This window comes from Pezoporus flaviventris, unplaced genomic scaffold (genome assembly GCF_033815535.1).
Source record: "Pezoporus flaviventris isolate CSIRO_AGI_PZ_B2104156 unplaced genomic scaffold, CSIRO_AGI_Pfla_v1 ptg000001l, whole genome shotgun sequence".
In the NCBI taxonomy this organism is placed as follows: Eukaryota; Metazoa; Chordata; class Aves; order Psittaciformes; family Psittacidae; genus Pezoporus; species Pezoporus flaviventris.
In genome coordinates, this window is record NW_026892549.1 from 14,184,151 (window position 1) to 14,211,551 (window position 27,401).

General features: G+C 38.0%; 1 long non-coding RNA gene across 1 annotated transcript in view; it reads right to left on the bottom strand.

Annotated features, from left to right (window-relative positions):
• LOC133265027 (uncharacterized) overlaps positions 1 to 11,857 on the bottom strand; it is a 161,180-nt gene extending 149,323 nt beyond the window's left edge. Inside the window, exon 1 of the long non-coding RNA XR_009741847.1 lies at positions 11,692 to 11,857. This is a non-coding gene — a long non-coding RNA (uncharacterized LOC133265027). The remainder of the gene's footprint in view (positions 1 to 11,691) is intronic.
• Between the last annotated feature and the right edge of the window lie 15,544 nt (positions 11,858 to 27,401).

A 27,401-nucleotide genomic window follows, 5' to 3' on the forward strand; every position in this document is an offset into this window, starting at 1 on the left:
CCTGCATTTTATATGCTGGCTATCTGGGGTCTTAACAGCTACCACAGGACTTCAAGAAATTCCTATGTGGTGTTTTAATATTCTTTTGAATTGAGTTACTGCACTGCTCAGACTGTATCTTTTTTTCATTCATGAATTGTTTTCTTCTGCTGTCTATTTCCCATCTCATGTGAGGCAAAGCTAATATTTGTATATCTATATTCAAATATTTATTTATATACATTCAGCAAGTATGAATCTGCCCAACTGTCATTAAAGCACTATATTTCTTGCATTTGTTTATAAGCAGGGACCCATTCTGAAAGGTCAGAGTGTATTAACAGTGTGTTTACTGTCTTCCAATTAGCTCTATATCACATTTGTGCAGATGAAAGTTATCCTTCTGATAGCTAAGCTTTGCAAAAATCAAGCTCATTATATACATCATGTTATTATCATTATTTCTTACATAACCCACAAGACTACCTTGTCATATCTAGGTCATTACCTTTAACTAAAGGTTGCTGTGAGCTTATTCCTTATATTCGGGTTCTAGTGGAGATTTACATCTACAAACTGGAGATGCACAAACAATTCCAGGTACTTTCAATTTTCTGCTGTCACAGCATGACACCAACACCTGCAAGAAACTGACTTTCTGAAGATGATGAAAAATAAGCTCCTCTCCAAGAGTCCAAAATTAGCACCCAGAAATTGAGACTCATAAAGTGATTTAAAATATCATTGTTTTATACATGAAGTGAATGAGCTGTTTACATACCAAAATGAAAGCAGAGAAAAAAATTCTGACTGATAAATCCTACCTACATTAAACTGTATTTCATATAATTAAACTAAAAGAACCAGATAATGACTATTTCTGAGTTACAGAAGGCTCCAAAAAGCCTTGCTTAGAGAACAAATTTCAGTATTATTTTTATTACAAATAAGTTAATATCAAAACTATAGTATCGGCATTTAAAAATGCTAAACCAAGAGCATTGAGGGATCACTGATTATAGCAGTATCCGTGTACATAGGATACCTTTGTAAAATACATGAGATGGCACTAATAAAAGATACAGCTAATCTTACTTTATGGAGACTCGGAGAAATGCACAGTGCTGTACTACCATACTGTCAGGTAATCTACTGCCTTTTTAAATAAATCTAAATATTAGGTCTAGGAGGGATCAACCTGAGAAAAATGCTAAAATGTAACTGCTAAAGTTAATGCTTACTTAATACTTGCTTTTCTACAAGACTTAATATGAAAAGGCTTTCCAACTATTATAAGATGTACAGTCTTAATCTACATTTCAATAAGATATTTAAAGGCAATGCTGAAACTGTCAAGGACCCTTTCTTAAGCCTGAGAGAGGCCTACAAAAGAATGCTGACAGTTTCATTTTCTGTGACACGGAAGCATTATTTTATCAAGAAAATGTTATTATATTCATACTTATTTTAGCACTTCTCTTTGCGGACTCTCCAAACCCCAAGATGTATTTGGTAGCACAAATTTTGCAGTACCACTTGTGCCGTCAGGAGCCCTTAAGATAAAGGTAGATGAAGAGATGAGCATAAAAGTATGTTCTTCTGTCACGTTTTTATGCAGAAAGGCTAAAAATGAAACTAGAATGAAACTTCCCATAAACTGTAAATTTAGTCTGCAAAAGTGTCATTCAACCTGTTGTTTTCCTGTCGGAGGGGTGGGCGGTGGGGGGGATGGATTAAAAAATAACGTAGAGTGCTTTTAGAAGAGATCCTCATTGTTATGACTCACATATATCATAACATTAACATATATATTCCTGCTAAATATGATTTTTATATTTTTATTTTTAATTTTTGTTGTAAACTTTTTTAAAACAGCATATGAAGCACCTTGTTAAATTATCTCTTTCATTAATAACATGACTCCAGTTAGAAAAAGGCTTTTATTCTTGTGTGAATGTATACAATATGAACCATAAACAGTTTCTAATTAGTCACATGTGGATTCAAATGCAGACTTGTATGCCATAAACCAGCACTGAAGTGTATAAGAAACTGTCAGTCAGATCAAAAGTCAATCCAGAATCATCCCATTTGAAGAGCTGAGATGCTGTCACAGTTAGTTAGCCATAAATGTTTAAAACAGCAACCAAACTTTTATTCTAATTGAGCATGAGTTGAAAGACTGCACACTTTGATGTTTTTGCTTTTATCATTTGTATATAGCTAAAAACAGCAGGGTTTTTTGTTGGTTCTTTTTTCTTCTGCTAGAAATAGGAGACATTACTTCTTATTGAAAATATACAGGTAGGTCAAGCTGTATTTGTGGAGCCAACGTATGGTTTTCAATCATGCGTGTAATCACTTGCAGCACTAGTCCTCAAAAGTGCAATTACAGTAGTTTCTCATTACTATTTAACCTTTTCTTCCTGTCAATTGTTGACCAAATCATAAAAAAATGCATCTTTGGAATATTATCCGGAATGAGATCCTACATCTCTTAGGGAAACTGATCCCAAGGACTTTAACGGCATTGTCATTTTTCAATCCTCTAATTTTTCAGGAGGGGAGAGGGCAGCAGAGCCTGTTTGCAGGAAGCTCATTTGAGCAGATGCCTACAATCCGAGAACATGTTAACAGAAACTTGAGAGGCAGCAATGAAAAGTCCAGGCTTAATCTTATTACAGAAACACTGTCTGTTATATGAGGGAAATACACACAAAATGCCAGTAGGGTGGAGGAAACAAAGCAAAGGAACCCCTCACCACAACTCAAGGCAGAACACAAACACACCCAATGCAGGGTGTCTCAGAACCCCCCTCCTCTCTTTTAGGAGACAAAAAATACCTCTCATGCAGCATAAAAGTTAACATTGCAACATTCACATCTCCTACTTCAGTGCAGCCACACACACACACAAAAAAAAATTAAATAAAAAAAAAAGCCAAAAACAAAACAAAAAGAAAAAAAAAAGCAGACAAAAACCCAAGCTCTTACTACCTTCAACAGGACCCGACAGGATTCCCAGAATCCATCACCTCCCTGACAGTCTTTGCCTATGCTGGATAATCGAGGGCTTAATTTACAGTGTCACAGCAGGGCTGAGGCTGGGTAATATCACTGCACGCACACCTGGATTTGGTGCTCTATGAGTACGACAGCACAAGAACCTCTATCAAAAGATAGGCTGACTGCACCAAAATGTGCATGAAAAGGAGGGGAGGTAAAGGGGTAGCAAGGAGACCCAGAGTCCTTCACAATACAGGGACTTTTCTCCCTCCCCGTGCTGAGCAACACATCTTGGATAGGACAGAGTCTGCAAACCTCTTGCCTTCTCCTGCACTCCAGTGTCACAGTGTAAGCCTCGTTACAGTTATATTAACCGAAGAAAACCCACACAGATAAACTTACTGCACAGGATGCATGGCCAATTGGCTTTAATTACTACAGAATTTAGCAACAGGACAGACCCACTAACAAGCCACATCTCTGATGAACTGATTCCTCCTGTACTTTCTGCAGCACTATCTGGCCCAATATAACATTACATCCCTGGGGACAGAGCTGAAAATACTGTCCCTGAGGACAGCCACCCTCCTCCAACCTCCACAAAAGTTCTTGCTCCCAGAAAACCCTCACCACTCATGTGGTGCAGCATTTGTTTAAGCTTCAACTCTTTCTCCTGAGACAGGAATTTATTGCAATCTGAAGAAAGCAGCTTCAACATACTTGTGAATGGAAAGAGAAATTTAAGAGGGAACCCCAGCTATTCCTCAGCCTAGAATTGCAACGTTCTGTATTTTGTGTCAAAACTTAGATGGGTGTATATGTAACCAAATCATTACCAGACCTAACCCATGCTGGTAGAACACAAAAATTTAACCAAATTCACAAGAGGGACTAGCAACTGGAGACACCAGGAGAGGAAGCAGTACACAATCTATCCTTAAGTCTTCACAGAAGACACTTGACAAGGCAACAGCTTCTCTTGACATAAGTTACCATAAAGTTTCTATAACTCTAAGGTTATACCCAAGACCAAGAAACCATTGTGTTAGGGACCACATGAAAACATGCTAAGGCACAAATTTGAGGACCTAAACAAACATATTGGAAGGGATTGAGAAAATTATGACTTACTACCCAGATGACGAGCTGAGGAAAAGGAGACCTATTTTGTTCTTACCTTTTTTTTTTGTTATAGGAATATTCCACTGCTTTCATCAAGAGAGAAAGCAATCTTTGATGGTTTGTCCAAGGATGCCCCAGAAAGCCACAGCAAACCTGGGAACTATGCACAGCCAGAAGTCCATTCTAACCCCCACTGTTAGTTAAAAGGCGATTAGAGAGGATCTCCTCAAACATTTTTCACATTGAAACAGTACCCAGTATACTCCCTTCAGATATACTGCATCAGAGGTTCTCTCTCTCCCTGCCTTGCTGGATGGGGGGCTTGATATACTGGGCATATCATGGCAGTGTGGAAGCTAGTAGTTCGTACAACTTAGCTTTAGCTTGAAATTAAAAAAAGGCTGCAGGATCTGTGGGAACAGGGTATCTAGCAGTGATTGTGGCCATTATTTTTCTCTTTTATAGTGCTACTTTTTAAACTACGCTTGAGATCTTTGTTGTTGTCTAGTACCCTGTGGCACTGGCCTGGCGTGATGAGACTTCAGCAAGATACAGAACATAAAAGCATACACTGTAAGTGTGATGAATTGCAATGACAGGGTTGGGTTGGAGGTAACTTGTGAATGATCTAGTGAATTGAAAATGCCTGCATGCTCTGCCTAGTAGCAGTGAAAAGAGAATATGGGCAGTGCCAGTTGCGTGCTACAGGCAGGAACCTTGCTGAGAACACAGGAGAAACACACCATACCTTATTAACACACCCAGCTTCTCAATGAGCTCTTTGGAAAACAAATATATAGCATCAGCAATCAACCATATTATTATTAATAATGCAGTTAAAATGTGTGGAGGAGGTGAATTTGGTACGAATCCAGCATTTGAATTATGTAGTATTAAAATGAAAATCTCTGCTTAGGTACCCAGAGAACACAGACATTGCTATAAAAACCCAATACGCAGCATACAAAGGCATGCAACTAAAACCCAGCTCAAGTCATGAATAAAAACAATGCAATAATTCTTTGCACTCTAAAGCATCTTTCAAAAAATCATTCTGCATTCATTCCCTGGTAAATACAACATCTTTGCAAAATAGATGAGGAACAGTATCCTGGTTTTCAGGATAGTAAGCAAAGCCAAAAATAATCCCACACCCCTTCATCAATGGAAGATTATTGATCACAGCACACTACTATCATGATGTACTACCTTTACCTGGCATTTTAGCATAGCCTTTGAGGTGGGTGTCTCTTCAATTCCTCTCAAAGGAGGAGCATCAAAGTACTTTTCCTTTCCCTAGGCCGTCAAAATAATGACACTGAACTATCATAGACAGTCTCTTCCTTTATTTTTCATTCATTTTTTCACCTCCCCTTATGGGTTTCTTTTCCTTATTTGCATAAACCTACAAGAGTAAAACTGTATAGTTTCTGTGATTAAACAGGTCTCAGTTCAAATCAAAACTTATATTTATCATCACAGAGCTTATGATGACACACTATGATAGAAAACTACAAATTCACACAAAAAAGCACAGTTTTTGTTGTTACAGTTACTTTCCTGAAAATTCTGTTAAAAGCAGGCTTAAACCAAAACACAGTCATTATGCTTCAATGTTTGCTGCCCCCCACTCTCCCCAATGTAAAAAACAATAGCAGGGGATAAAACACAGCTTATATGTTATTACTGTTATAACTTAGATAGATCTTCTTTATGGTGTGTCATGTTCAAGACCTGATTTTCAACTTATTGCACCACTGTAACACTTGAGATATTTTTCAATAAAAACTGAAGTATAAAAATGAGAAATCCACTTCTAGCCTAGAATATCAACACAGACATTCATTATTCCAAATGAACCCCTACCCCAAAACACTTCTCTTGTTAAGCTTTTCCTGGAGCACAAATAAAGCACTGCAACTCCAGGGAAGGTCTGGTATTTAACAACAATCTAATATCATGTATGTGTGTGTTATATTTTCCCAAAGTTGTTTGACACCTTTACATTCCCTCCACCCAACAACCAATAGGCCAATATCCTTCTTAAAACTTAAATACTATAGCTTTTCCTCTATTTAACCACTACTGTGGGATTTAAATGACTTCCAGACATAATTTTAACATTAGCTCACTTTAGATCGAGGCCTCTACATACTTTACCCCTAATCTTTTTCCATTCTGCTGCTGATAACCTCATCCCAATATATGGATGAACTCTGTTCAGGTCTTTCTATTCGATCTACAAGATACAAGTTTACCTGTTTTCAACTTTAAACCTGTTGTTCAAAAACCATTTTAAAGAATATTCATCTAAACCATGCAATCTGTAAGCAATAGAACCATAGAATAGTTAGGGTTGGAAAGGACCTTTAGATCATCTAGTTCCAACCCCCCTGCCATGGGCAGGGACACCTCACACTAAACCATCTCACCCAAGGCTTCGTTCAGCCTGGCCTTGAACACTTCCAGGGATGAAGCATTCACAGCCTCCCTGGGCAACCCATTCCAGTGCCTCACTAACAGGAAAGAATTTCCTCGTTATATCCAATCTAAACTTCCCCTGTTTAAGTTTTAACCTGTTACCCCTTGTCCTGTCACTACAGTCCCTCCCCAGCATCCCTATAGGCCCCCTTCAGATACTGAATTCAATAGCCAAATAATGGTTCATTATTCAGAGCGCTTGCCTTGAAGAAGCACTATTACTAGGTACCAAACAGTTATTGTCTTTTTCCTTGACCTAAAGTGAAATTATGTATTCCATTATAAACTAGAGAAAAGTAAACACTGCTAGATAGTGATTTAAACAACAAAGAAACACTAAAGAAACACCAAAACCACTTGGTGCCCTACTTTGTTGAGGCACTCTGTCATAAGCAGCTTTATTCCCTCTCATGAGAGCACAGGACTTCCATCTCTACCTGTGTATGCATTTCTTGTGGGCACAAGATGTAGAGATCTGTGTCATACAGTTGTAAATGGAGATTTCAGCTAGGTGTTTGCCTTCCACATAGTTTGGCAAAAGGAGGAGAGAGCATCATGGACACTAAATGAAGAAAGTATAATGAATTAAAATCCTCTGCCAGAAGTGGAAGATGCTGTGAATGCTACAACAGTTTTAGTCTAGCTTTCCCCACCAGATTTGAAATGCAGGTAGTTGCAAGTGGAAGCGGAGTATAAAAGTATCTGCCAACCCTAAATAATGAGACTTACACCAACTGGGTGTCACGCTTTTCTGTACGGGGAAGAGGCTCTTAAACACCATGCATCTTGCTGTTTTACCTTGTTCAATGTGCACAGTGCACTTGACCAGGTCACTAACTAAAACACCTACATCTCTGAAGGACACTGCTCACAATTTAGTTCCAAAATAAAATTATTTTTTCATAAATTAATGGAACTAGAAAAAAGGAAAAAAGAAAAAAAATGCACACACAAACAAAAAAAATCCCAAATCCCAAGTACATATGTTGTGAAGATTTTCCCAGAAGAAATCACCTACAACCCTCAATGTCAGAAAACAATACCAAGGATACAACATCAATTCCTTCTGATTATTAGGGAAACAATTTACCCAACTGGGATAGAGTCCATTTTTTAAGTAAGACCAGGAATAAGGAAAAAATAGCCTTTATTTTCAGTACATTTACTGCTGATCAAATCTCTTGCATATGAGATCTAAACCCATACAACTTTTTTCCTTTCTTTTATTAACATATTTCAAGTTGATCTGGATAAGCCACTTAATTACTGAATATTTGTTCTAGCTAAACCTTTATATCTTTCTAGACTGATCTGCTGGGAGGTTTGTGTGTTATTTTTAAATTCAACATGTCTATTATGGGACAAACCCTTTTTCTTCCCGAAATTTCTGACCTACAAATTGCTGTAAAATGAACAGTAATTTTTGTCCCACCTTTTTGTTATTATAAGCCAAAATATCTCATCCCTATTGATTAATAATGCTAACCAATGGCACCAACGTCTGATTAACATAAAGAATGTGTTTCCTCTATTGAAAAAATTCCCTTATACTTTAACAGAAACATTATCCAGAAGTTATATTCCTATATCTTAAAATTTGAAATATTCTGTCAGGCAGAAAGGGAGAGAAAAATACATTGGGGTTCCCCCCCTTGCTCTTCATACAGCTGATGAAAAATATTTCTGGTTTTGCTATGCATTTTGCTACAAACTTGTCACACATCTCTATTTCTACTAAAGGTGGCTACTAGTTTCAGTGACAGCTTTGTTGGGAGGAAATCACAAGCCTTAAAAACAAAAAAAAGCACATTTTATTAGTTTCTTTTTGAAAATTGTTATCATTGCTGCAAATACATCTCCATTGGAGAAGTGGAACACTAAGGAAGCCATTTTGAGGAGGAGGATGTGAGGCACCTTATCACAGCAATGAGTGGGAGTGCATTTCCTTGTAGCTGCTGTAATAGTACTGTTAATTCTTAACTAAAAGACCACCAATGATAACACCTAGAAAATAGCACAATGCTCTGTAATGTAATATTGATATTGTAGTGCAGGATGATAACCAGCTGCAAACAAATCAAACTAATTTGTAAAAATTATATAGCCTTATTCTGCATTGCTTTCAAGATCATAAAATCACAGAATGCTTTGGGTTGGAAGAAACCTTAAAGATCACCTAGTTCCAAACCCCTGCCACAGGCAGGGACACCTCCCACTAGACCAGGCTGCTCAAAGCCCCATTCAACCTGGCCTTGAGCACTGTCAGGGATGGGGCAGCCACAGCTTCTCTGTGCCTGTGCCTCACACTCCCACAACTTGTAACTTCTACCTACTATCTGATCAGTCAGTTTAAAGCCATTCCTCATTGTCCTATCACTACCTGCCCTGTAAACCCCACCTCTCCAGCTTTCTTGTTGGCCTGTTTAGGCACTGGAAGATGCTCTAATGTCTCCTTGAAGCCTTCTCTTCTCCTGGCTGAACAATCCCAGCCTGTCCCCATAGGAGAGGTGCACCAGCCCTCAGAGTATCTTCATGGCCCTCCTCTGGACAACTGATGAGAGCGTGGTTTTTTTGGTTGTTTGTTGTTTTTTTGGTTTTTTTTTTTTTTAAGAGCATCTGAAGGAAGAAGAGCTCTGCAAGGGGGAAGTTCCCAAATTGCCATTCCAAGTGTTTTGTTTTGTTTTCAGAATATATTTGACTTTGGACAAAAGGAGAACAAGGAAAGTCTAAGTAGCACTCTCAAGTAAAAAAGGACAACTGGGAAGGCAGAATTTTGGTTGAAGATTTCTGTTACATCCTGTACATCCAGTCTCCAGGCAGAACTGGGGTGAATAAGCGAAAACACTGAACTCTATCAATGCCATTCTGGCTTTTGAATGAATGTGACAGTGAGAGGCTGTGGGAAGCAACTTAACACAAATGGAAAATTTGCAAGTGAAGAACTATAATAATCGTCTCCCATAACAGTCAGGTCAGGTTTCAAGAGGGTTTTGTTTGCTTTTTTTGTTGGGTTTTTTTTTCCTTCCCCCACTCTTGCTGAGTGCAGTTTAGCTGGCACATTTTGTTCAGGATACTTATGAGAATGACTAACAATTTGTTGCTACTGATAAATAGCTTAGGTCAGTCAGACTACAGCACAGACAAACAGCAGCAAGAGCCTCAGTGAGCTCCACTGATTGTCATGTATCTAGAAAAGAACTCAAGCAGTTATGGAAAATATATGTTTTAATTATTTCCATGTCCACAGCTGCTGCAAATCATAAGTTTTCTGTTGAATTCAGTACAGCATAGCAATTCTCCCAGCTGGGAATAGCAGCTCTTTCCCTCCGCAGGCATATGCCTCTGTGCAGCAAAACAACTCTACCGCAGGCCTTCAGCACCCTTGTAGCAAAGGCAAAAGACACAGGGTTCAACCACCCCAGCAGAGTACCATACAAAGTAGGTCAACTAGAGACAAATATACCACATGTAAACTATTTATCATGTAGTAGCAGCCCAGGTGCATCTCTTGCAATAGTCCATACCAGCTGACCCCACTTTCAGGGAACTACCATAGAAAAAGCTAAAATTTTGCAAGCTCACATGCTAGCCTACCTTATTACAAGAAGTTTAGACTGCCAAAACCTTTACAATTTCTAGCATCACAGTCCCATGCCCTCTGCCCCAGCCAAAATTCAACAACAGAAATAGTTAGTGTAATGCATGCAGTTTAACATACTACAGGTTTTTCCTCTGGTTGTAACTAGCACTTAGACCAGCTGATCCCTTCTGAAATAGCCCCTTCACTCTGGTAGTAGTAAAACACCATTAGCTTCCATCTGAAGCAGGCACTGCATCACATTCAAGAAAACAGTAAACCCCTGACCCAAGAGTTGTCTCTCCTCTTGTCAAGCTGTACATTCCTATGGTGCTGCAGCTTCCCCACCTCTGTAACAGCAGAGCTCTTGTTCTATTTACAGCTGACAAAATGATATGTAGACAGAACATATCTCTCATTGCTACAGCACCTGGGCTAAACTAAGGAGAAATTAGGATTTTGCAACTTTTTCCAGTTACAATTGGATTTAATGCCTTTTTCCATTAAACAATTAGTAGTAACTAACATTAATGCATTGAAACAAACTCCAAAGCCACTAGAAACTGCAAATTCATGCTGATATTTGATTCATCATTACATATCACTTGCATCCCATTTAGCAAAACCAGATTAGATGTACATTACCATACTCATCTACACTGAAGCAGTCTACTGCAGGAAAATTAGAAGAGCAGTCTAGAAGGGCAGGTTTGATTTTCTCTCCTTTTTTTCAGGGCAAGAAACTCAAGCCTGATTTTTCTAGAGACCCCTTTTCCTGGATCTTCAGCTTCATACCCAAAGCTCTCTGCATGTCGCTTATACTTTTGGCCATACATTTTCCATTAAGAGTTGCAGGAATAACCACTGTGTCTCTGTTCACATTGGATTCAGCCAAAATGTCTTTAATATTTCAGTTTTTTAACTGAGAAACTCAAGCTCACAATGAGCACATTAAATTAACCTTTAAAGCAACGTATCATAGAGAAACCTCAAGAAAGCACTTGGGAGCAGCCAGACAACTGAGCTGAGAAGTTCAGAGATTAGTGGTGATGTTACAGAGAAGGACAAGGGGCACACAGGAGGAGCCAGGGACTAAACTAGTGACAGCAAGAAAACTTCCTAAAAGCCTTTTCAGCACTGCACAGAACAACTCCTGAGAGCCGTTTACTCAGCCAAAACCAAGCTCAGAAGGAAGAAACAGCTGACAAGTACACAGAAAGCAATCATTTCTGCCATCCATGGCTACTGTAAGTTCTCTATTTAAGAATATCTCCGGTATCATTACAATAAAACCTGACTTTGCCAAATTTAAAGCCTTTTGGTCCCCAGAGACCACACACTAAAGAAGATACCTAGGCAAGTTTTCCAAAGCTCTGTCTCAAGGCCATACCACAGCTTCACACCTCTCTGTATTATTAACACTGTAAAAGTTTAATCCAAATGCTCCAGAATAAGACCAACCACCACACTGAAATCCACATGATGCACCAAAACCATCAGAAAAAAGAAAGCTGCATTGAGCTTACCCTGACAAACCATGAAGCTGCAAGTAACAGACAATGAAATGGTGGCAATAACTCTCCAGGACCCTTTACACTCAGGTGTTAGAGGGGATGTGCTGACACACAGGAGAGCTTTTTCAGCCATCCAAGAGCCACGCATACAACACTCCCTCCTTCCACAGTGCCCAGTCTGGCTTCACTGCAGGTGAAAGCTAACTGCCCACCAGTCACCCCAGCACCCAGCTGCTACTCATACACCATCACTCCCTCAGGTGAGCAGCATCACCCTAGATCTAGCCCCAGCCTGAGCCAGCCCGTCTGATGTACTTAATTTTGAGCTCCAGAGTATATTAACCGCTTTTTCAATTCCATTAGCAGTCAGGTCTGCAAACAGTAAATGTCCTTCAGGTGTCTATAGAGCTTGAGAGGGTTTTAATTACCGTAGCTGTAACAAAGTATTTTCATATTCTCCTAGTTTTTTATTGTTTTCCACTAGCAGTGACCTACTTAAAAGCAAGAATAATCCCTTTTAGAACAAATAAATAAGGCCAAAAGTTTTCCTATGCAGTGCTAGCCTGATTCCTAGTTATATAAAAAGTTGTGTACAAAGTACAACTGTTGAAGTGACCCATCTCCCTGAGTAACACTGTGTTGTTACTTTTGTGCTATACACATCCAGCTCTGGGGGCCATGCTGCAAAACAGAGGCAAGGACATGGCAATGAATTTGAGGTGGGGCTACAAAAATGACCCACAGCTGAATCTTCAGGACCTCAGCCTCTTCATTAATTCCAGAGAGGTCCAGGTGATCTATACGTTAAATATGTGTCTGATAGCACAGACGGGTACAGTTTCCCTAACAAATGCAGTGACTGACAGTGATGCAGTAAAGCTGAGCTGCTACAGAATTTTCTCTGGACACCTTCTCTGGGAATGCTCCTGCTGCTAGTTGAGGCAAGAAAGGAGAACAGAAAATTTCCCCACCAGGAAGAAACTCTCTTCTCCTCATTAGCTGGGGAGCACACAGACAGAGGTCTCACTCAATGCTCCCTTGTGCAGACCTTTCCTTTAGCCGCTTCTACCCTAGACTATCTCCTGAGTTATTTTCATTTTCCTCCTTTAGCCCAACAGAGCTAAAGAACCTAACATGGTTCTTTGTAATGAAGAATTTTTTCAAAATATATCAGTGGTATCAAAATGCCTTTTATAAACATGAAACATTATAATACCTACAGGAGTTAAAAAATTAGTGTATTTTCCTTTGCCGTCTACTTTAAGTGCTGAGTCACAACCCAAATGACCTTTTTTTTCCTTTTTCTAACTTTTTCTTAAAGAGCCCACTAAATGTGTACACGTACATAGTGACCTGTGAGATCACTGTTGGGGTATCCAGTAGCAGAAAAACGTTTGGTTATCAGTCATCTCCCATGTTTTTTTCCTTTTTAAGTAATGGCAGATTGTCTCCTTTATACATAACCTGTTAGGTCCCCAGATCTGCTGGGTATTTTCCTGCAGTAAGTGATCTATCTGCCTATTGTGTTTCCCCTACTATTCCCTGGAGAAATGAACCTGTCATGATCTACCTTTTAGTTTCTACCTTACAGAATAATCTTTTTAAGAGTATATATTTTGGGGAGGCTGAGCTTTTCCAGATTCTTTTAATGCTCAGTCCAGAGGACCTCTGCAGAAGGACATCTTCTATGTCTTTGTTGAGATTTTCATGCTCCTGGTCTTTCACAGCGTATGTATTGGATGAATCCTGGTATTTCATGGCAGACAATATTCCTTTAAAAGTGATTTAACCTATTCAAAACTTTGTTTAACTGAGATAATTTCAATAACATCAACCCTGTGTTTTACGCAAGTCCTGGATTTTACTATCAATGGCTTTCTAAAAAATGTTGTTTAAAAGCATTTATAATACTAATACCTCTTCTAACACAGTTTACTCAAGCTAAGCTTAATAAAGTGTTCTTCCCTCAAACTGACAGAATTGGTCACTTTTCTAAAAAGGCTCCCACAACATACTATGAACTAATAATGCTGACTTTTCTCAGTGTCTCCATATAGTATGCCAGTACCCTTACTATGCCATCCGTCACATTTCCGGCATCCTCTTCATACACCAAGGAGTACTGATGTTTGACCAGCTGTCATAGTAAGTACAAGCTCCATATCTTTGTCTGTCTTGGCTCCACCTTTGAACTGAGTTTTGAGATCTCTTCTCTAAGAGTAGTCTGCATTCTGCCCTCCCCCCCCTGCCCCAGGATATGTGTGATTTCCCTTTCTTAGGAAAGTTTAACCTTTCAAAAAGTTAATTCCAAATGTTCTGTTTTCTTTTCTGTATGATTTTGCACAGTGTCAGTCTGGTACTTTTATGAGTCAGATCCCCATAATTGCAAAATGCAATTAGCACAGTTCAGAACACCCATAGTTCCATTTTATTTTTGTGCCTCAGATTAAAGGCATATTTCTCATATACTCTATTTTTACATGGCATGTTACACTCAAATCTCTGCAGCACTGTTTTATGGTTATCATTCCACAAAGCAACTGAAAACAGTCAAAAAAGTACAGTGTTTTGGAACTCTTCTTCAGAAAGAAAGCGGCTTTGGTTCACTTTGTTTTCCCAACACTCATTTACTCCTAACATAGAGTGTTCAGTTACCACTCTGAATCACCTGCCTTGAAAAAGGTGCGTTATTTAGCTATGCATTTCCATTTGCCTTTGCCCACCAGAACTTGTTTTCTTTTTTTTTCAGGTTTTTCCACAAAATTCCTGCAAAAGCACTTAAAATGCAATTGCTAAAACCACAAAGGCAGTCCAAATTAAGCTTACTTTTTCCCTGTAGAAACAGGACCAGATTCCCTTTAGGAGAGGGTGATATAAAACTAATACAGGAAACCAGCAACTGGGCTGTAAGCTCCACCTTCCAGCTTTACAAACTCGCGAATGCCACTTGGATGTATTTTACAGGAAAAAAATGGGGTTTTAGCAACAAACTTCATACATAAACTATCAGACTGATGGTGGGACTAGCCAGATCTCACCTGAGCCCAACCTCCTTGTGGACCACACCACCTCCAAGTGCCTGGATCATTTCCCTCCTCCAGGAATGTGATTGCTGCAGTAGTCACTAGATTCCTGCTTTGTTTCTATTCAGAATTAGTGCAATACAGTTGATAAACCAACTTTGAAAATGTCCTGGTCCATTTTAAATGTTTTGTTTCCTTCTTAACTGCAGGAAGTTTATGAGCACAAGCACTAACAGCTACAAGTGTAATGTTAAACTAGACTTTCAACCTGCTAAGCCTAGCTGTGAGATCCTCAAACCCAAACCCTCAAAGTTTAGTTTTCCTCCTGTGTTTGAATGCTTAAGTAAAGGGTAAACAGTAAGACAGAGAAGAGCAATCACCTTAAAATTTACTCTAAAAATGCCATCTTTTTTAATTATTAATACTACTTTTATTTTCTAAAGTATATTCTAAAACTTTAAAAAATATAAGGTGGGAAATTAAACATATAAAAAGGTAACTAACAGTGCACAGCTATAATGCACTTTGAAAAAGCATCCCACACTAGTCTCCTATCTTATCAAAGATACTAGTATGGCAGAAAGTAGATGGATAATAAAAGGATACCACTTAAACACTTAGCTAATCAGTCCAAATTGGAAAGAAGATATTAAAACTCAGAGATACTGTTTAAACAAAGGAATAAGCATCATGTTGTTCAAAATATTGTATAAAATGTCATGTTAGAAATGCTAATATTCTAATAAGCAGATATATCTTCTCTCACATTCCTTTGGATTTAAGGCTTTATAGTATTAGAATATGCTAAGTTACACAGGGCCACAGGCAGAGGTGACACAAATGGTTGTGCAAATTTCACATTGGCATGTGTGTGCAAGACAAGCGTGTGAAAGATTCAATGATTCACAGCAGAGAAAGGAAAGTACAGGGCCAGGAACACATTACAATAGGTAGCTGCTGGATAGAAGCAACAGGATATAAATAAAATTCTGTAAATAAATGCTATGCAAATTTGCCATGTCTTTTTAAACAGCAGTGAATTGCGTGATATCTTTTTCTCAAGACAAATAATTCTCAAGTTCTTGGGTGTGCTGTATTCAGGGGGCTGGTGCAGGGTGAATAAACATCAGGGCTGATTATTTCAACTGAATCTAGAATGTAAGTGGTTTTTCAGGTAAACAAGCTAATGCCTGGAGAGAAATATCATAGTAATATGGCTAGAAAAGTGCACAGATAGGTGTCATACAATGACATTCAATTTAAGATGGTTGAATATTTTTTCAATTACTTTTAAAAGCTGTAACTGAAAATCTTGTTTTTCATAGAAATGCATTTGTAAATTAAAAGCACACATCTTTAAGAATATTTCATTGTTTGGTCACAAACACTTTGAGTAATGAGAAACTATTTCCTGACCAGCTCCCCACTGTGTAATAACTTGAACAATGGCTGTTCCATGAAGAAACCAAGATGATGGGAAGAAAACAAATCTTTCAAGAACTCCTGTCAATCATTTGCTGATTGTGTTGTAAAATATTGACTACTGAGGCCAGAATTCAGTTCAATAAATTAACTGAGCAAATTATTTCATTCTTCTTAAGGATAAAAATTCAGGAAATGCAACACATATGTATGTCATAGCTGAGTGTAAATAATTTACAAAACCAAAAAGCACTCCATCTCCTTCATAACAAAAAATAACGTGTACTTTGACAAACTCTTTGTCCCTCTCTGTCTTATGAGCTCCTTAAAATGCAACAGGAACTTCTTATTAAGCAGCAGAGTTTGCAGTGGATCCTGCAAGCTACTGGTGAAAGAGCAGTGCTTGGGTTGTATTTTACATCAGTAACCGCTCCTTTTTATCATCCACTGTTTCTTGCTAGTGCTGTAATGTTATATACCTATGTTCACATGCCTAGATGTTTGCATGAAGATTTTGCTTTCTTCTCTTGAAGTAAATATCACACAAGTACCTTTAGAGTTCAACCACAGTTTTTCATTAACAGTGCCACTAAGCACATAGGTATGCCTAGCCACTAACACGACATATTCCTGTCACTGGGGACAGCAGGTTCTTTTCTTCTTAATGGACATTCCTCTACGAATGTCTGTGGCCTACCTGACTATAATCCTTTAAATTTTAATTCACTTTACATTTAGTTGAGTCATAAATACCATTTAGGTACCAATATTCTGCTTTATGCAATCCCTAAGGTGGTGCTTTTATTTTAATGAAGTCATTTGCAACTTAAGAGAAAAAAATATTCCATCTTTGATTGAATATATTTGTCAGTTTTATTCCCGACTGGCATTTTTATGTGAAAAATTCAATAAAACTAGGGGATAGCTGCTTACCAACTGGAATAAAAGTTTCAGTGTATTTTCCCTTCAAAATTACCTGAATAAATGGTCTTTGAAATTCATTTTTAAAACGTTGACGTCAACCTCAACCATAATAAAAAAATAAAATTCAGAATTAAGTTACATTGCAAATGGAAAATTCCTTTGGTTATTTGGTATTTTAGGAGAAATTATACAATAGCAGATAACAGACTTTTATGTTAAGAATTTTATATTTAGTATTATAGAAAAGCAGTGACTTAACTGCACTTCCACAATTGTATCAGAAGACAAATACTGAAAGTGTTCTAATATTATTTTTATTCTTGGGGTTTTTACTGTGCAGTAGTTTGTATCTAGTAAGTACATGCCATTTCAGTGGATGAGAACATGTGGTGATACAAAATTTAAGAGGACTAAGGCAATATTGCATAACTAACAGCAAAGTTCCTGACCTGAATCTCTGTAATTCCCTCATCCTGGATAATTTGCTTTTCCTATTTCTGTGGCTCTGGTGCAATGGCATTTACAATAGGAAAGTGCCCTTTCCTTGTGCACAACAGCCAGAGGTTGCCTTGAATTGAGAGTCTTCCTGTATCAAGTAGGATTTCATCATACCCTCATGGTCACAGACCAATTTGAGACTTTTTATATTAGAGGAAACTGTAACACTTCAGTTCCAATCATGTTTAGAATCATCCAGGTTACGATTAAAAATAATTTCAAACAGAAATTATCACAGCATAATGTTCAGGCCAGTTCTGGCCAACATATTGGTTCAGGTGCCTCCTGGTTCCAGCTGCAGCCTCCACACCATGACAGCTGGGTAGTTTTTTATACTTGTGTACAGCAGTCAGGGCCACTCAGGGTTGTCTGATCTCTGACTCTGTGAAGCACTGCTGGCATTAGGGCAAACAAATTAATACTGAAACAACCGAAGTATGAAATTCTGATTTTCAGTTTCCTTGAAAACATAATAAACTGTCTGTTCACACATCCCTCAATAGAAAAGTTCAGCAACAGAAAATGTTTTCCCAAAAAGCTGTTGAAAATTGTGCTGTCAGAAACATTCTTAAAGGCAATCCTAGCTTTACTTTTATCCTCATAAAATTTCACCGAGGCAGGTAAATGGCATTATTGCCATTTTGTAGACAGTAAATTACATCGTACATCCCAGAAGGCAGTGAGATTCCTAGCTTCTGCTGAAATCAGTCTGAGTTAAGCATCTGGAAATACTACAAACGGATAATACTCTGTATAAATGAGATAACAGGTCCCTAGTAGTAGAGGAATGCTACCTATCTCAAGGTGAACGCCGCCTCAGTGAGGAAGAGATGCTCCAGAATTAGAATTATTAACTCAGAAAACATTATTATTAGACTTTATTAACTGTAGCCATTGTCTAATTCTTACAAAAAATCTTCAGTTATTAAGGGGCTAAGAAACTTTTAAAGCCTGTTTTATAAAGGTATTGCAATGCAAACATAGGTGATGAACTGGATGTTTTTTTCATTTATCTGGACACAGATGATTTACCTACCTAATGTTATAAAACAGTTTCAGGTCAGGACTTCGTATGCTAACCTAGCCACTTACTGACACTTAACAGGTCTGTGTGCAAGCATGTATACCAACTAAACATACACTGCAGTTCTTTTCATGAGTACTGCAAAAATGGTTCTATGGATATTTAAAAATTCACATTTGAAAATCTGTCCAGCCTTTTGGTTTCATCTTGACCCAGGCCACTGGTCGTTCCTGCTCTTTGGGGAAGAGGCAATGTTGTGAAAACTGAACACCTCCTGCTTAGCCAAAAGGCTAGGAATGAGAACTAGTTTGTACCAGTTTCCATGGAGGTACAAAATCTGAGCACTGTCTTTCAAGATTTGTGAGGCTGGAATATACCATTTTGGCCAACGTGATCACACCACCACTCAAGCATTATTATCTTGTTTCCATTAGCCATTCAAATGGAAAGGAACACTAATGTTAATTACCTGTTTCAGGAAACACCTATGAAAGTCACTGCTTTGAGCAGTGAAAAACTGATCCCACACAGTCTACAACACTTGAGTTTGATCCACAGCTCCTGAAGTCAGTAGGAAAAAAATGCAATTAATGTCCAACTAATTGATGGATTGGATCAGTACTCCAGTATTCTACATACTCGGATGTCTATTTTTTAAAATCATCCAAAAATGCTAAAGGTTTGGTTTTAATTAATTGAATGATAATGAGTACTTCCAAACTCACAAGAGCAAAATCCTCTTTCCATCATTTTCTTGAATCCCATAGAACTACAAAAACGCTCAGCTCCAAGGAGTAACTGTGGTACAGATCTGCGCTCGGAGCTGCGCGGGCACCAAGGTTTCTGGTCATACCAGGGGGCTAGTCATGCAGGAGCTGCTGTCTGTTCCAACATTTAAAGTGTACACAAAAGTCTCTAGCAAAGGGATTTAGGTCAGTATTTACATATTTGTCCAGTGACATTATGGGTGCTGTCAGCTAATAAAACAAATGCATTTGTTGTTTTGATTGTTTATAGTTTGGTTGCTTAGGGTTTTAGTTCTGTTTAGATTGTTTATCTAGCAATACTTATACTTGGAATAAGGGCAAAGTCAAGGTCAGTGCATTGGCAGATTCATTTCAGACCTTACAGTCTGGATGAGCTGTTGCTGGATATTCTTGAGGCAGTTCCTGTACTGACGGATATGCTCAGGAACAGTTTCTCTCATTACTAGTGAGAGTCAAAGTTCTCATCAAGAAAATATTGCTGGATGGTAAGACCAGACAGCAGGTTTTGTCTGATATGGATCTTGATTTAATGAGATGAAAGGAAGTCTGCAATATAACTAGTGCAAAAATACCAGGCAGCTCTAAGAAAACAGTGAAATGTTCCTGCATATTCTTGTGAGTCAAACAAGAAGAAAGCCTTTATAAGAGTAATTATTAGTCTACATCACTGATTATTTTTTCTGTTAGATGTTTTCCTCTGCTAAAAACTGGAGTTATAGATCTGGCTCACTTTCTGTAAAACAAGGATATCTAACTCACCAGCAAATCTGAGGACTTTATAGAGGAGAAAAACATAGCTAATTTTCCCTACTTTATGGGTAAAATGAAATACAACCAGGGTGACCTGACTTGCCTGATATCATTCCACCTAGCATGGGTTTAGATACAGCTGGTTGCCTCACACCAAGCCAACAGTTTAGGCAGTAGGTAGTACTGTACACATCTCTCATTTAACCAGTTGCCAGGTTTATCTTATCACAATAAGAATAGATCATACAGTATATAGGACTCTGGTCTAGCTAAATAGCTTTGAGTATCACTTTATCTTGGCTGCACCACTCATTCATTCTTAGGTCAGGTTTGAGCTAACACAGATCTTATGCACCTGCACCAGGCACTGAAATGAACCGTTATGTTAAAACATCTAGAATAGAATAGAGTAAAGTGGTAATATCTTCCTAAGCCACCCTTTCTGTACACTCCACCTACAAGCATCCAAACTGAGAAAAGAACATTTCAAAACCATCAGAGTATAACAGCCACTCAGGGCCATATCTTGCCATTGTGACTTCATGTAATTTCCTATTGGCAATCATACCTAAATAAGGGCAGAAGGTTTTCACCATTTACGGCTTACTAAATGTTCAACTACGTAACCATGGACCAGGCCTGGTTTTGTCAAATATAAACATATCTGTTCTGAAATCTGATCTGACCAAAGAGTTCAACCACCAATACTTGAAACCACTTTTAGATCCCTGGTTATTCTGGTCAACTCTTAATTTATATGAATTTATAACATGGTTTTCTCAAACTTTTTTTTTTTTTAATACTTTTTTCTATTTATCAATTTTATTTTCTGGATTTATAATCCCTTTCATTCTTTTTTATTGCTGCTACACATAAGTATGAAAATTTATGAGCTTTTTCATACTGACTCTGAAAGCTCTTTTGTGGTCAATATAGCAGCAACTTTCTACTTCCTGAACCATTTTTCTTTCGGTACTACAGTGTATGGATCATTAGTCTACCTTGTGTGCATTCTGTTGCATTTTGTCATAGTCTTGGTTTTGACTGTACTTTAACCTCTTCTGAGCTTGGACTTTTTTTCTGCTATCTGTAACTTGCTTTTAAATAAGATCTTAGTCCAAGCGGTCAGTCTTCCGCTTATGCCCCTGAAGTCCATGTTTATAGTTTCAGAGTTTAAGGACAGAAGTAAACTTCATCTCTTTTCTAATCTCCTAGAGATCATAGACCATTACATTATTACATTTTCTCCTAGTGCCCATATATTGTAGCCAAAAATTTAGGTTAGAAGAAAACATTTTAGGCCTCAAGAAAATAAATAGCTGAGTTGTCAATAGTCATTAGGAAAACCCGTATGATGACCTACAAGAGAAGACATTTGTACTACGAGGTGCTGAGACTCCACATCTTCAAGGAGGCATGAAGGGTGGTTCCATACAAAGGAACCTAAGAGGAAAGGTACATTTTTGCCTGTTTACTTTTTAAAAAGGCATATTCATCCTCCAAATTAACATTTTTCTCCCCCCAAAATGCATATAAGCATTACCATGTTTCTTCCACATAATGATGGTGCAACACATCCGAAAGTAATGTTTACCACAAGTAGTATCAAAATATCATGTATTTGGCAATCCCAGTGCTAGAATGAGTATTTCCTGAAAGGTGTCTGAATGAAGCTGGGTTATGTATGATACTTCTTACCAAAGTAAGAAAAAAAAAGCTAGTCATCCCCAAATTCTACTTTATATGTCCTAAACAAAATTAAGAGTGTGTCTGAGTGCACTGCAACATGCATGCCACATCACAAGCCACCCTTCTTTTGGAAGCAAGTAAATATAGTAGAAATCCATACTCAGAAATTGTCACTTCAAATTTTAACAAACATCTTTCCTAATTTCTGCCTGTACCAGACTTCCTCTCACAAAAGACCCTGTGTCTTAGAAAATGTAAAAAAAAAAAGAAATAACAACTTAATATGAACCTTCGTGAAAGTTGACAGACATCCTAATTCCTTGGGGATATTGTATTACACAGAAGGCATTAACATGCCACTACACTCCTGTTGGCATTAACTTTGTCTGATTTATTTATACTCATTTCCTTACACCACTCCCTTTCCTCGGCATGTCCATCCCACGGATGGCAGCCTGCAGAAATCCACGCTAGTTTGACATCGGTTATTTAGGACTCCAAGGCAACTTAAACACAGTGCAGGCAAATTTACAGGCCTGGAGCTCAGACACAGGGATAAGACACAAGATAACTACAGACTGAAAAATCATTACATATCTGTTGAAATGCTCTGCCCAATATACATGTTCTTGGCCCATCTCAGAGGAAGACAAAACAAGACTTCTTCCAAGTTGAAGGTAACATATTGCACCTTCTAGTTGCCACAGGCTATGAGGGTGCCCCAAATTGGTTTCTGGGGCTTGGCTGATGTCTGTTAATTTGTCAGCTCACAGTAACTCCATGACATAGCCGAACCCCTAGCAAAAGTCATTGCCATTATGCTAAATGCCTTATGCTAGCAATCAAAATACTCTTTTTAGATATTAATGTGCCATCTTAGAAGCCATGTTCAGCTAATAGAGAAACACTCAAAAATGTGCCAGAGAACTTTTTTCTTTTCCTGTGCCTTGGTGACGGTGGATCTAGTCGGCAATTTGGCTACAACCCACTGTAACATCTTACCACCAATGGCAATGATTCGTCTAGGAATGCTAGTAACTAGGATCATCTTGCTCAGACAAGCACACAAGACTAAAACAGGGCACTGACTGATCACTTACAATTACGGTTTCAAACTGAAGCCTGGAGTCTACAGGAGAACTCTGCTACACAGCATTTCCCCCTAGCCATATCCAGATAAGTTAGAAACATGTCATGACCTTTTATATTCATTTTTCCCCCAGGAAAAAACAAACACAAATCTTTTTATATTTTTCCTCTTTGATATTTGAGGCTCATCATTAGACAGGGCATTCTTTTTTAATTTTACTCTACATTTCACGTATATTGCTAGTTACGTATTAAGCTAAGTACTAAAGTTGCCTTTTATATTCAGGCTAGTAAAAGCATTCTAACCTTATAAACTGGGGGCTTTGTTTTGGGGTTTTTTTGTTTTTTTTTTGGTCAAAGCATGTACCACACTTTTTAGCGCTTTTTAGGTCATTATTTCGAAATACACTCCGTAATTGACTGAGATAGCACAAATAATTCTTATTATACAGTACCTTGTGTATAGTCACAAAAGGAAGGCAGAACAGGATCTCTCCTACGTGCTGCAGCAGAGTGTTGGTGCCAAAAGTAGCATCATGGATACTTAGAATAATATTCCTGCACGCTAACATTGGTTTTAAAGGCCCATAGGTTCCTTTACAAGAGTGCAAACTTATTCTCCTCCCAGCCTCCTCAAATTGGTAGTAAGGAAGTTAAACACTTCTGGGAGTGGGATGCCAGGGTGGATTCTGCAAACCGGCCTAGATACGTCTTGGTTTAACTTTTGGCTGATGAGCTTTTGAGAGGGCAGTGGGTACTGCTGAGCTCTCCTGGAAATGTCATGGAGCTAGGCAGGTCTAGTGCAGGTGTAAGAACAATTTACAGAGCAAATGTCCCACAGTTATTTTCTTGACACACTAATTAATACCAAGATACTGAACCCTAGATAGGTCTATAACCAAACCAGTATTTACTGCAAGGCATTTCAGTTAATACCTGGGATTAGCATTGTAGACAAGCCATTAGTGGCAACAATGATTACCTACTACGTGTATGAGGTATGACAAGAGCTAAAGCACAAAATTAAGCTTTTTACTAGCTTAGGGAGATTTCTGGTTTAGGTGCCTATACAAGGGTAGGGCATAGACTCTGTTTCACCTAATAAAACATTAAGGATCAGTAAGACATGCTGCAAGACACAGGGCCTGGTGGTCAGGCAGATATGAAATAAAAGCTACTTTATAGCAGATTTACTGCAAATAAATAACATGAATTATTTGGAATTGAATGCATGTCTCTGAATGCTATTAAATCGTGTACCTTTTTGTAAACTTAGTAAAAGGTTTCACAGTACCTTGAATATAAAATCAGCTTCTTAGTTGGAAGGTAATGATATCAAAACTTACTTTATTTCTCTCTGGCAGATGCAGACTATAACATAAAGCAGATAAACCATCTCACATTTGCTTTTTGAAAGGTGATAGGGTAGAAAGCAAGTACCCCCCACACACACATTGTCCTCACCCACAGTACCCAGCCATGTGCCCTTAGCCTGGAGTAGGAGTGCGTCTATCTTCCCCTGACATTTGCTTTGAAAGGGATAGTATTAGTCAACCCTGACAAATTTGGGACACAATGTGATTCTCAGTAACCTGACTGCTACACTGGGCTGTAGATGGGAAACAAACATGACAAAGATTTCTCCCAGTCTGTCTTCCCAACAGCACTGGAGGCTTTTCTGCTCTGAATCTACTGTGCTAGAGCTCCTTTTGCTGTAGGATATCCCCTGCCAAGATATGTACTTTTAGGAGGGAAATATCCTCTGGAGTTAAAGCTGTGTGGATCAGAAGCAATCCTCCACCTAAGCTTTAATCCATTGACAGTATGATTAGCTCCTACACAACCATGTTGGCGTTAAAGGCGCAATATGAGCTACTTATACCTAGACAATAAAAATCTAAATAATCTAAATCTATCTAAATAAATTTTTAAATCAATGTTATAATGGGTTATGAAACTGTATGTCTACGTAGGTGGTTACGTCTCTTTGTAGATTCCCCTGGTGAATGCCCATAAATCCATGACACAGTGGTCACAGACGTTAGCGTGACATAGTGCTTGAAATTTGTGAGCTTGGTGCAACTGCAGTGCGTGTATGCTCTTGCAGTGCTTAGATTAAATTGGCCACAATCTCAAGGCTTGAATCTCTGTTTCTGACAATGGAAATTTCACCTGGAAAAAATATGAATTGAGTTCTTATGAATGCTAAATTATTAACATCTCCAAAACATGTCACTATGTCACTGGTAATATGGTGAGTTCTAAAAAAGCATAAACTTGGTTGTTCACATCTTGACTGGTTTCTTTTGGAAATAAATATACAAGCAAATCTAAATACGATTGTCTTTTTCCCCAACTAACTCAATTAGTTTGCATCTTGAGGTCTAAACAGAACACTTAAAATGCATACAATTACGGCCACTTTCATCAGATCAATCTATCAGTGACTATATAACATCCTTTGGTTTTGACATCTTAAGATACGAGCGTCCCCTACATCCGTATCTTCCTGAACATAATTGCAGAAATACTGTTGATTTTTGTCTCACATCATCCTAAATGTTAAGTTCCCCTGTTTATGGGCAACCACTTCTCATGTTTTCATCTGTACCACTGCCTGAAGATATTTAAAATGTAGTGCCCTTTAGCGATAACACTAGTACTGTAAATCTTCATTAGACATTTAAAAAACCTTCTGCAGACTGGACAAAATTCCATATTATACTTTCTTTTGCTTTCTGGTGGTCATTAATGAGATTGAGCCACACTGCCTCAATCTCAAACTACTCAGGACTCACATTAGCATCCCAGACCATCAGGAAAGGGCAAACCAACATCATGCAAAGAACAAGGTTTTAAGTGTAACACGTCCTATTTTTTTCTCTGTTACAAAAGTACACCCACTGTACAGTCAGGGTTTAGCCTTCAGAGTAACCATTCAAGAAAGGTTTATTGATGATAATACTGGCATCTAGCGTCATCCTCCACAGGTGAACTGTCTAATAACAAGCAGAATCCCTGTGCTAAAGAGATTACACGTTGAAGCAATGAATGTAATAAAATGCTGTGCTAAATTTAGCAGGTGCTTGGTGTGCATTTATTAAGTGATTAGTCCCTGTTGTTGCTACTTCCCTCCTCTCTACTTTCAAAACCTTGAGCTTCTTTTTGCAATGATTTTTCTTGTGTCTTCAAGCTCCCTTTCCACTGAAGAAATTCACTGCTGCTCCACCAAAGACCCATATATCAGGTTATTACAGTTAAGAGATATTTTGAAAGCTTAAACTGTGGTTGTCGTGGCTTTCCGCATTGGAATGAATTTCATTTCCTGTATACATGCACTTCTGAAGGCCCTGCAACTCTTAAGACTCTTAAATTGTCTTTTTGTTCTGATGGCTTTTTATTCCATGTGAGGTTAAGCTCTTGTGCCATGGCATTTTTGTGTCGATTAGAGAGGGAAGGAAGAACTTCTAAAGCATTACTGTTTTCTCAATAATTTTAAATACATATTAAGAAAAATATTCTACATAAAGTGACTGAAACTACTTCAACCACTTCTGACTTTTTTTAATCATTCATGTACATTTATAAGACAGTTAGCTTAACTTTGTCTCATTTAAAAAAAAAAATTATTGCAGTTACACAGATGCACTGTGTAGAAAAAACATCCTCAGACCAATCTATGTTTCCAGACCTAAAACATAAATATATATGGTTTATTGCTACAACCATTTTTCTATTAAGCAGTACAGCGTTTGTTCAGTATATTAGTATTCATGTGTATTTACATTATTTCATTAATGATAACTCAGTATGGCTTCCATTTTTCCTTATTCTTTCCTGAGCATAGTGCCTAAGCAATAACCCCATGCGGGATTTATAAACACAGGGTTGTAGATTTTACCTATAGCAGTACACTTATTTGCTGCTGCTGAAAGCCAGGAACAAAAACAAACTAAGAAAAACATCAAATTTAATCACAATAACTTCTTTTTTTTTTCATGAGAATTTTTAGGAAGTAAGGTATTTTACGGCTGTCATAAGAGACTTCACCTATAAAAGGCTGAGATGCCTGCATTCATGCAGTACATTTGCTGCACCTTCCATTGCCTGGAGCAACTCCCTATATACAAATTTTTATTTAAAAAAAAAAAAACACCCTGAAAAGCAGAATATAAAATTCTGTATGTTCTTTAGCATTGCTACAGGGGTTAAATTGTTAATGCTTTACTTTCACTCCAGTTTTTTATCAAACTTTCTTTTTTCTCTCCCTGGGGATAAACAAATGGACAGCTTTCCTCTCTAGTATTCCTCCTTCCATTACCATCACAGCAGAACGCATCTGAGACTATAATAATTCAGTGATGAAATACAAAATGTCGCAATGCCATCTCTCTTAAAGTGAACTGAGATTTTGTTATGCCATTTTAGGTGCACTAATAGCTCCTAAAGTCCCATGGAGTATCTTAATGTGAATTTAATGAGCTGATAGCATACAAATGACAGTACTGTGAGGGTGAAGGTGACATAACCTTTTTC